The sequence below is a fragment of the Phacochoerus africanus genome, chromosome 4, assembly GCF_016906955.1.
Source record: "Phacochoerus africanus isolate WHEZ1 chromosome 4, ROS_Pafr_v1, whole genome shotgun sequence".
NCBI classification, from domain to species: Eukaryota; Metazoa; Chordata; class Mammalia; order Artiodactyla; family Suidae; genus Phacochoerus; species Phacochoerus africanus.
In genome coordinates, this window is record NC_062547.1 from 41,903,481 (window position 1) to 41,913,904 (window position 10,424).

The 10,424-nt window shown below is 40.0% G+C and overlaps 1 long non-coding RNA gene across 1 annotated transcript; it reads left to right on the forward strand.

Annotated features, from left to right (window-relative positions):
- The first annotated feature begins 5,117 nt into the window (after positions 1–5,117).
- On the forward strand, positions 5,118–9,689 carry LOC125124117 (uncharacterized). The gene is made up of 2 exons (XR_007134252.1): positions 5,118–5,307; positions 9,583–9,689. It is a non-coding gene; the product is annotated as an uncharacterized LOC125124117 (long non-coding RNA).
- The last annotated feature ends 735 nt before the right edge of the window (positions 9,690–10,424 follow it).

A 10,424-nucleotide genomic window follows, 5' to 3' on the forward strand; every position in this document is an offset into this window, starting at 1 on the left:
CCATGTATTTCTCTTTTTTGGAGTGTCTTTTCTACTCTGCTATTCATTTATATTAGGGTTTTTTTTTTTTTTTGTCTCTTTACATTGATTTGTTCAAGTTCTTTATATACTCTAAATAAAATGCTTTGACAGAATCTTGTATTTTTGGAGTTCCCATTGTGGATCAGTGGTAACAAACCTGACTAGTATCCTTGAGGATGCAAGTTCAATCCCTGGCCTTGCTCAAAGGGTTAAGGATCCTGCTTTGCTGTGAGCTGTGGTGCAGGTCACAGATGCGGCTTGGATTTGGCATTGCTATGGTTGTGGTATAGGCTGGCAGCTGCAACTCTGATTTGACCTCTAGCCTGGGAACTTCCATATGCCATGGTGCAGCCTTTAAAAAAAATAAAAATTAAAAATTAAAAAAATTAAAAATAGAATTATGTGCCTTTCTCCAGTCTGGAATTTCCGTGTTTTTTGTTTTGTTTTGTTTTTGCTTTTTAGGGCTGCACCCATGGCATATGGAAATTACCAGGCTAGGGGTCAAATCAGAGCTACAGCTGCCAGCCTATGTCACAGCCACAGCAATGCAGGATCTTACACCACAGCTCATGGCAACGCTGGATCCCCAAACCACTGAGCAAGACCAGGGATCGAACCCACATCCGCATGGGTACTAGTCGGATTCATTTCCACTGCGCCACAACAGGAATTCCTGCCTATTTATTTTTAAAATATCTTTTGATGGTCAGTGATTTTTGTTTTTCATGATATCTAATTTATCAATTTTTATCTTTTATGTTAAGCACTTTATGTGCCAAGAAATCTTTGCCTACTCCCAAGGAAACAAAGGTATTCTCCAGTGCTTTCTTCTAACAGTATTATAATTTTTGCTTTCACATTAGATGTGGGATTCATTTCAAATTAATTGCTGTGCATAGTTTGAGGCAGGTGCCAAGGTTCCTTTTTTCCCATCAGTTATCCAGCTGCTCCAACACTACTTGTTGAAAAGATATCCCCCCCCACCCCCCACTCATTTAACTATTTAGCCCCTCTGTCAAAAACTATAAGTACAGACATATTTCCAGACCTTCTGACACGTTCTGATAGTCTATTCCAGGAGACAGCAAACTATAATCTATGTGCCAAATCCAGCTCAGTTCCCTTTTTGTAAATAAAGTTTCATTAGAACATAGCTACTTTTGCACTAAAAAAGCAAAGCTGAGTAATTGTGATAAAGATATAAGGCCTCAAAAGCTAAAACATTTACTATCTAGCCCTTTCCAAAATAAGTTTGCTGATTTCTGGTCCACTTTTATTTATTTATTTATTTATTTATTTTGTCTTTTTGCTATTTCTAGGGCCACTCCCGTGTGGCATATGGAGGTTCCCAGGCTAGGGGTCGAATCGGAGCTGTAGCCGCCGGCCTACGCCAGAGCCACAGCAACGCAGGATCCGAGCCGCATCTGCAACCTACACCACAGCTCACGGCAACGCCGGATCCCTAACCCACTGAGCAAGGGCAGGGACCAAACCCGCAACCTCATGGTTCCTAGTCGGACTCGTTAACCGCTGCGCCACGACGGGAACTCCTTCTGGTCCACTTTTAAACCAACACCCACTGTTCTGATGACTGTAAGTCAATACCTGGTAGTGTATGTCCTTTAATTTGGGGGATTTTGGGGAGGAGGGTATTTTAGCTACCTAAGTCTTTTGCATATAAATTTTAGAATAAACTACTAGATTGCTACAAAAATCCTGACGGGATTTTGATTGTGTTGAATTAATTAATTTGGGCATAATTGACATCTTAGAATAAAGAGTGTTCAAATTCTTAAACATTGTATATTTTGCTATTTATTTGGATCTTCCTTAATTTTTCTCAGCAACTTTTTGCAGTTTCTATCATATAAGCCTCACAGACCTTTTATTTAAAAGTTACTATTTATTTTTATTATTAAATTTTGTTTTCTGATGCTATTACATATGATTTTTTAAAATTTTTTCTTTATATATATATATATATATATATATATATACATTTTTCTACACCATGGTGACCCAGTTACACTTACACGTATACATTCTTTTTTCTCACATTATCATGCCCTATCATAAGTAACTAGACAGAGTTCCTGGTGCTACACAGCAGGATCTCATTGCTAAACCATCCCGAAGGCAACATTCTGCAACTATTTACCACAAGCACCCAGTCCCTCCCACTCCATGCCCTTCCCCCCTTGGCAACCACAAGTCTATTCTCCAAGTCCATGATTTTCATTTCTGTGGAAAGGTTCCTTTGTTCCTTATATTCCAGATATAAGTGATATCATATGGTATCTGTCTTTCTCTTTCTAACTTACTTCACTCAGTATGAGAGTCTCTAGTTCCATCTATATTGCTGCAAATGGCATTATTTTGTTCTTTTTTATGGCTGAGTAATATTCCATTGTGTATATATACTACATCTTCCTAATCCAATCATCTGCTAGTGGACACTTGTGTTGATTCCATGTCTTGGTTGCTGTGAATAGTGCTGCAATGAACATGCGGGTGCATGTGTCTTTTTTAAGGAGAGTTTTGTCTGGATATATGCCCAAGAGTGAGATTGCTGGGTCATATGGTAGTTCTATGTATAGTTTTCTAAGGTACCTCCATACTGTTCTCCATAGTGGCTGTACCAGTTTACATTCCCACCAACAGTGCAGGAGGGTTCCCTTTTCTCCACACCCCCTCCAGCATTTGTTATTTGTGGACTTCTTAATGATGGCCATTCTGACTGGTGTGAGGTAGTATCTCATGGTAGCTTTGATTTGCATTTCTCTAATAATCAGTGATGTTGAGCATTGTTTCAAGTGCTTGTTGTGCCATACATATGATATTTTCTACTTCACTTTTCTGATTGTTCATTGCTAGAATATAGAAATCCTACTGAGAGCAGAATGGTAGACTAGGAGGCTCCCGACTTTGCCTCCTCCCGCAGAGGATCAGTTTCCTCTGAGAGAAACCAGAAATGAGTTGAGAGACTCCTACATATCAGGAAACTGAGAAAATGTGAAGAATTTATTTTTGCTCATGAAGAAGAAAAGGAAAAGAGAAGAAAGATGAGGAGAGCTAGAAAGGTGGCAGATGGCTGGCTGGGTATGAGGAAGGGCAAAGGGCTGATGAGAAAGCTCTAATAAGGGGGGCTGGAAGGATACTTTAGGACAAAAATTTTCATATTTATACATAGACTGTTTGTTTATGTGATATAACATACGGCCTCTTCCCATGACCTCATATGTTCAATGACGTCTACACTACACTAACAACTAAGGTAGGTAGGTTTGTAGGGGGAGAGGAAAGTTGTGTTTATGCATGTGCTGGGGGGGGGTATGTAGGTAAATCAAGTTACACGAATTTCCCTCTGGGAAGATACACTAGAGAGACAAAAAGAGATCGGCTATAAAGCAGAGCCTAGAAACACAGATGACAAGACCCCCAGATGACATCTGGGTCGTCCATGGCAGTGGAAGTTAAACACAGGGCAAAAAAGAAAAGAAAGACACTCAGGGATGGAGACAAAGTGGTGCCAGAAATGAGACCGAAGTACCATGCAAGCAAATGCTTTAGGGCCATTCATCCAACATGAGGACCAAAGTCTTGTCAATCACACATTCATGAGCACCTGCAGCTGCTACTGCAGGAAGCCCAGGTCCACATGCGGACCCACCAGCCCTACAGGGAAAACCTGTAGCTGCTTTGGCAGCAGCCCCAGACACTGATGTGCTTTTACCTCTACTGGAGAGAAATGTTGCACTGGCTCCTGAAGGAGACCAAGGGCCAGAGGAGAATTCAGCAGCCCGGCAGGGAGAGCCTGCACTGACTGCTCCAGCACCCGCATTCTAGGTCCTGCGCTGGCTCTCGCAAGAACCCAGGGCTAATTTCTAAAACCACATTCCCCAAGATTACCTCCACCCCTGCAAGTGCCCTTCCCATAAGCTCCCCAAAAAACCCAATCCACCTGCTCCCACTCCCGAAATTTACTCTCCTTCCCCTCTTGTGATTTGTCTTTGGATTTTTTTCTCATTTTCTGTTCCTCTTCCATATTATTTATGGTAAACTTTACCTTATGTTTTAAGAATAAAATTAGAAAGTTGAAAAAATAAAAATTAAAAAATAAAGTAATTATTGACAGGGAGGAGCTTACTATTGCTAAAAAAAAAAAAAATCACACATTCATGACACATAAATAGGCCAACTTCCCAGGAGCACCTCAATTGTACTTTGTACCAAGATCAGGGTGTACTTTGCCTCCAGGACACTCTTATAACTAAACATTTGCAACCACATCCTAACAGAAAACACAAACATGAGCTCCTACAATGACTTCTGACACCGACGATCCAGAGTTAGATCAGACCGCAGTTTTTTTTTTTTGCAGATGACGGGCACCATCTGCAAAAAAAACTGCCCTCAACTCAGATACCAGCCACCAGTTCAGGAGAGCCCTGGCCAACCTCACATCTGGGCATCTGGCTAGAAATCCAGTGGTTTGCTCTATCCCCTCAGGTTCAGTAATTCTCCAGAATAACTCACAAAACTCAGGAAAGCACTGTGCTAATGATTACATTTTGTTATAGCAAAAGGATACAAATGAGAACCAGCCAAAAGGAGAGGCACATAATGGGAGCTTCTGCCACCCTCAGGAATGTGTCACCATCCTGGCACACCAGTGGGTGATAATATACAGAGTACTGCCAAATAAGGAAGTTCACTTGAGCTTCTGTAACCAGAGTTGTTATTAGAGCTACATTATACAGGCGGGATTATTTGACTCATTGGCCATCTGGTTGAACTTAATCCCCAGGTCCCTCCCCCGTCCAGGACTCAAAGCCCCAACCCTCTAATCACATGGCTGGTCCTTCTGGTCTGACCAGCACAAATCCTGAGTCATCTAGTTAGCCTAAATTATCTAGGGTTCACTCATGACCATAAACTATCAAATATGGCCTGAAAGACCCACTATGAGTAATAAACTCCTATCACTTTGGAAATTCCAAGCGTTTAGATGCCGCCTCCCAGGAGACAGGAACAAGGCCAGCCAAATTCTTTATTACACAGCCTCTCATTGGTTACTTCTAACAACAGCTCTCAATCTAGAATGTTGGCACCAAACCAAAGCACAAATCAGAAAAAAAAATCATTCTCAGTGGAGAACGGCAATGGGCTGTTTATGCTGTAACAACTGGAGCCCAGCTCCAGAACAGCATCTGGAAGGTGAAACAGGAAGAGGATCCAAGATTAGCTGAGGGGAGAATCCACTAAGATCAAATATTGGCTATAAAGGTAGGGGAATTTTTGTTTTTTAAAAATGTGTTGCAATATAGTTGACTTACAAAGTTGTGTTAATTTCACGCATACAGCAAAGTAAATCAGTTATACATATATGTATATCCATTCCTTTTCAGATTATTTTCCCATATAGGTTACTACAGTGTTGAGCAAATTTCCCTGTGCTATATACATTAGGTCCTTGACCAATCTATTTTATATAATAGTGTGTGTATATATCAATCCCAACCCCCTCATTTATCCCTCCAACCCCCACCACGTTTCCCCTTTAGTAAATATAAGCTTGGTTTTGAAGTCTTTGAGTCTGTTTCTGTTTTGTAAGTTCTATTGTATAATTTTTATTAGATTCCACATATTAGTGATCGCCTATGATATTTATCTTTGTCTGACTTACTTTACTTAGTATGATAATGTTTAGGTCCATCCATGTTGCCACAAATGGCATTATTTCATGCTTTTTATGGCTGAGTAATATTCCATTGCATATATGTAAAAGGTAGGGGATTAAGAGGTACAAACTATTATGTATACAATACAAGGATATATTGTATAACATAGGGAAGGTAGACAATATTGTATAATAACTATAAATGGAGTATAAACTTTAAAAATTGTGCACTGCTGTATTATACATCAACTATATTTCAATTTAAAACAATCAAATATTGGCCCCTCATACATCAGCTCTTTGTGTAAACTTGGGTTCACCCTTCCTCTCTCTGGCTTCAGCATTCCCTTCCACCAAAGGAGGGGCTCAGGTGACAGACCCCCCCACACTCTTCCCACTCAGGGATTTGAAGGTTCTATGCTTTCAGTGCTGGCAGAGATCCAGATCTTAGAATATGTTAGCAGCTTAGACCTTCTGTCCCTTTGCCTGGCATCCAAGGAGTCAGATTTCTTCTTGCTTGTTCTCCACTCAACTCAAGACAGTCCCTTCCTTACACATACACTCTGGTTGTTGGGTGTAATTTTCTTTCTGGGTGGTTCCTCTTGGTTCTAGGTTATTATCTGCAAGGTCAGGCTGGATTGTGAATAAAGCTTCACACTCAGGATGCCACTGAAAGTCTCCTTGGTCTGGTCTCCCCAGCTTCCCCGATCTTAATTTCCCAAGTGATTACAGCCTCCTGTCACTAAATCCAGACCTCAGTGCACCCAGCTGTGACCTGTAATATTTAATCTTCTTCCCTCACCTCTACCTCAAACTAAATTTAATCTGTCTTCATCCTTTATTCTAGTGCAGGAATCAATAAACATTTTCTATAAATGGCCAGACAGAAAACATTTTAGGCTTTGTGGGCCATAGAGTCTCTGCTGAAATTACTCAACTCTGCCATTACAGCATGAAAGCAACCACAGACAACACCTAAGCAAAGGGGTGTGGCTGTGTTCCAATAAAACTTTATTTACAAACACAGCCATGGGCTGGATCTGACCTCCAGGCTGTGGTTTGCCTGCCACTGCTTTAGTGAAGCAGCTTCTTGAGGATCATGGAATGTGTATTTGTTTGGGGAGAAATAATGATAACATTTACCAGTTAGTCAGTTGAATCAAATGCTTCATCTCACTGAATCGTCACAATCACACTGAGAAATGAGCGATAGGAACTAGATAAGGCCTTGAGCTCTATTACCAGGTTGGTATGAGTGAAAACTATGAATACAAGATCCAGGAGCCAGAGGACAAGGGTACAGCTGGCATCTGGACTAATAATAACAAATAACAGGAATTCCTCTCGTAGCTCAGCGATAACGAGCCCAACTAGTATCCATGAGGATGCAGGTTCAATCCCTGGCCTGGCTCAGTGGGTTGAAGATCCAGCGTTGCCATGAGCTGTGGTGTAGGTTGCAGATGCAGCTCGGATCCCCCAAGTTGCTGTGGCTGTGGCTAGGCTCACAGCTGTAGCTCTGACTCGACCCCTAGCCTGAGAACTTCCATATGCTGCAGATGCAGCCCTAAAAAGGCAAAATAATAATGATAATAATAATAATAGCAGACAACAAAGATCATGCACCTAATATGCGCCAGGTACTAGATACACTGTTCTCATTTCATGCCCACAATTATACTAAGAGATAAGAGCTAACACTATCCTTTCTTTTCAGACAAAAACTAAGGCACAAAGTATTAACTGAGGTCCCACAGCTTTAGTTAAGAGCCCAGATTTATTCCCAGTCAGCCTATCTGCAGAATCTCCAACAGTCAGCATTATGCTCTCCTACTTCCCCACCTGCCCTTGGGGTGGACACATAAATGAAAAAACTTTACAATTTCTAGTCCACAATAAAACAAAACAGATGGCCAAAAGTTATGTGGTGTGTACATATTTGAGTGTATATGTGAGTGTCTGTGAGCACAAAGATGAGGGCAGGAGACGGGGAGGGAAGATGTTGAACCTGTCAAAAGGTATATTTCAGACACAGCTAGAAATAGAACGTAGATGTCAGAAGTCAACAATGCCTTTGACAGGCTCATCAACAGACTTGACACATGAGAGGAAAGAATCTGACTTGGAAGATGGGTCAAGAGAAATTCCCCAAACTGAAGCACAAAGAAGTAAGAGAGTGAAAAGCAAAGCAGAACATTCACGAGTTGGAGGATAGTATCAAATAGTCTAAACGCACACACCTAGAGTCTCATTCAGAGAGGGACAACAACCAAATCAATATTTAAAGAGATGACTGCTGAGACTTTTCCAAAAATAAAAATGTCAAAGCTAAGATCCCAGAAGCTGGCAGAACCCCAATCAGAATAAATAAATAAATTTTAAAACACCTAGAGCTCTCACACTGTCTTAGCTTGGGCTGTCATAATGTAATACCACAGACTGGGTGACTTGAACAACAAAACTTTATTTCTTACAGTTCTGGAGGCTGGGAAGTCCAAGAGCAAGGTGCTGGCTGATTCATTTCTTAGTGGGGGCTCTCTTCCTGGTTTCCAGAGAGCTACCATCTCACTGTGTTCACACGGGACATTTCCTCAGCACATGCATGGGGACAGGGATCTCTTTTCTATAAGGTCACCAATCCTTTCAGATTAAGACCCCCCCACCCCACCCCTATGACCTCATTTAACCTGAATTGCCTCCTAAAAGCCCTATTTCCAAATATAATCACCTTGGAGGTTAGGACTTCAAGACCTCAACTTATGAATTCCGGGAACGCAATTCAATCCTTAACACCTACTATGCTGAAAAATTAACTCTTTTTTTTTTAGGGCTGCACCCTCAGCATATGAAGGTTCCCAGGCTAGGGGTCGAATCAGAGCTGCCAGCCTATGCCATAGCCACAGCAACATGAGATCTAAGCCACGTGGGCAACCTACACCACAGCTCACAGTCACGCCAGATCCTTAACCCTCTGAGTGAGGCCAGGGGTCGAACCTGCATCCTCAGGGATCCTAGTCAGGTTTGTTAACCATTTGCGCCATGAAGAGAATTCCACTGAAAATCAAACTCTTGAAAGCAACCAGGGAATACACAAAGATTAGAGAGAGAGAAACAAAACCAAAGGTAAAATTTGCAAGACCTCTCCTCAGAAATTGAGGGCCAGCAGACAATGGAGTGACACTTTTAAAGGACTGAATTTCTTTTCATGACAACCCTGAATTTTATATCCAAAAACATCCTTCAAAGAAGAAAGTAAAGACTTTTTGGAACAACTGAAAGCTTAAATAATGCATTGCCAACTGATTTGCACTACAAGATATATCAGAGTTCATAGGACACTAAATGGAAATTTTGACCTAAAGAGATGAAGAGTACTAGAAATGGTAAAAATGAAAGTAAATGTAAGAGGTGTTTTTAATGTTTAATCACTGTTTAAATTAATCAATATAATTATCATATTAACAGATTAGAGGAAAAAAATCATATAATCATCTTAATGCAAAAAGCATCCCTGGCCCAGGAATTCCATATGCCATGGGGTGGCCAAAAAGAGGGAAAAAAAATTGGGCAAAACTCAAAATTCAATGCCCTTCATAATAATAATATACATATAATAATAATAATAAATATAATATAATAATATATAATGTATATGATAAATTATGTTACAATAATTAATCTATTATAATTATTAATCATTACATTAATATATTATAATGTCATATAATGATATAATGTAGTTATAATTAATAATAATATATAAAAACATAATACCAGTAATAGAATATAACATACAAATCTGATAAAGGGCATTTATGTGAAATCTACAGCTAACATTATACTTTGTGGTGATATATTGAATGAATTTTTACTTCTAATTTCAGGAAGAAGACAAGTATATCCACATTCATGACTGTTATTCAACAATATTCTGAAGATCCTAGCCAGCGAAATAAGGGGAAAAAATAAATGAAGAGCGTACAAACAGAAAGGAAGAAGTAAAGTTCTCTTTAATACAGACAATGTGACTATTTAGGTAGAAAGTCCTAAGAAAACGCCAATAGGTTACCAGATTTCAAAACTGATTTTAGTAAGGTAACATGCTATATGATCAAAGAGAAAAAAATCAATTGTATTTCTATATTCTAGCAATGAACAACTGGAAAATGAAATTAAAATACAATGCCATTCTCTCATACATTGACACTCAGAAAAAAAAAAGCGTAGCAGTTTCTTAATAAACTAAGTATACCTTTATCTCACAACCCAGTAATTTCACTCTTGCGGATTTACTCTATAAAAATTAAAACTATGGCTGTACAAAAACATGTACACAACCAATTTATAACAGCCAAAACCTAGAAACAACTCAAATGTCCTTTAGTGAGTGAATGGTTAGACAAACCATAGTACATCTATACTCAGAGATAAAAAGAATGAACTCTTGATAGACATAACAATTTGGATTGGGAGTTCCTGTCATGGCTCAGTGGTTAACAAATCTGACTAGGAACCATGAGGTTGCGGGTTTGATCCCTGGCCTTGCTCAGTGGGTTAAGGATCCGGCATTGCCATGAACTGTGGTGTAGGTCGTAGATGCGGCTCGGATCCTGCATTGCTGTGGCTGTGGCATAGGCCAGTGGCTACAGTTCCGATTAAACCCCTAGCCTGGGAACCTCCATATACCACAAGTGTGGCCCTAGAAAATACAACAACAACAACAACA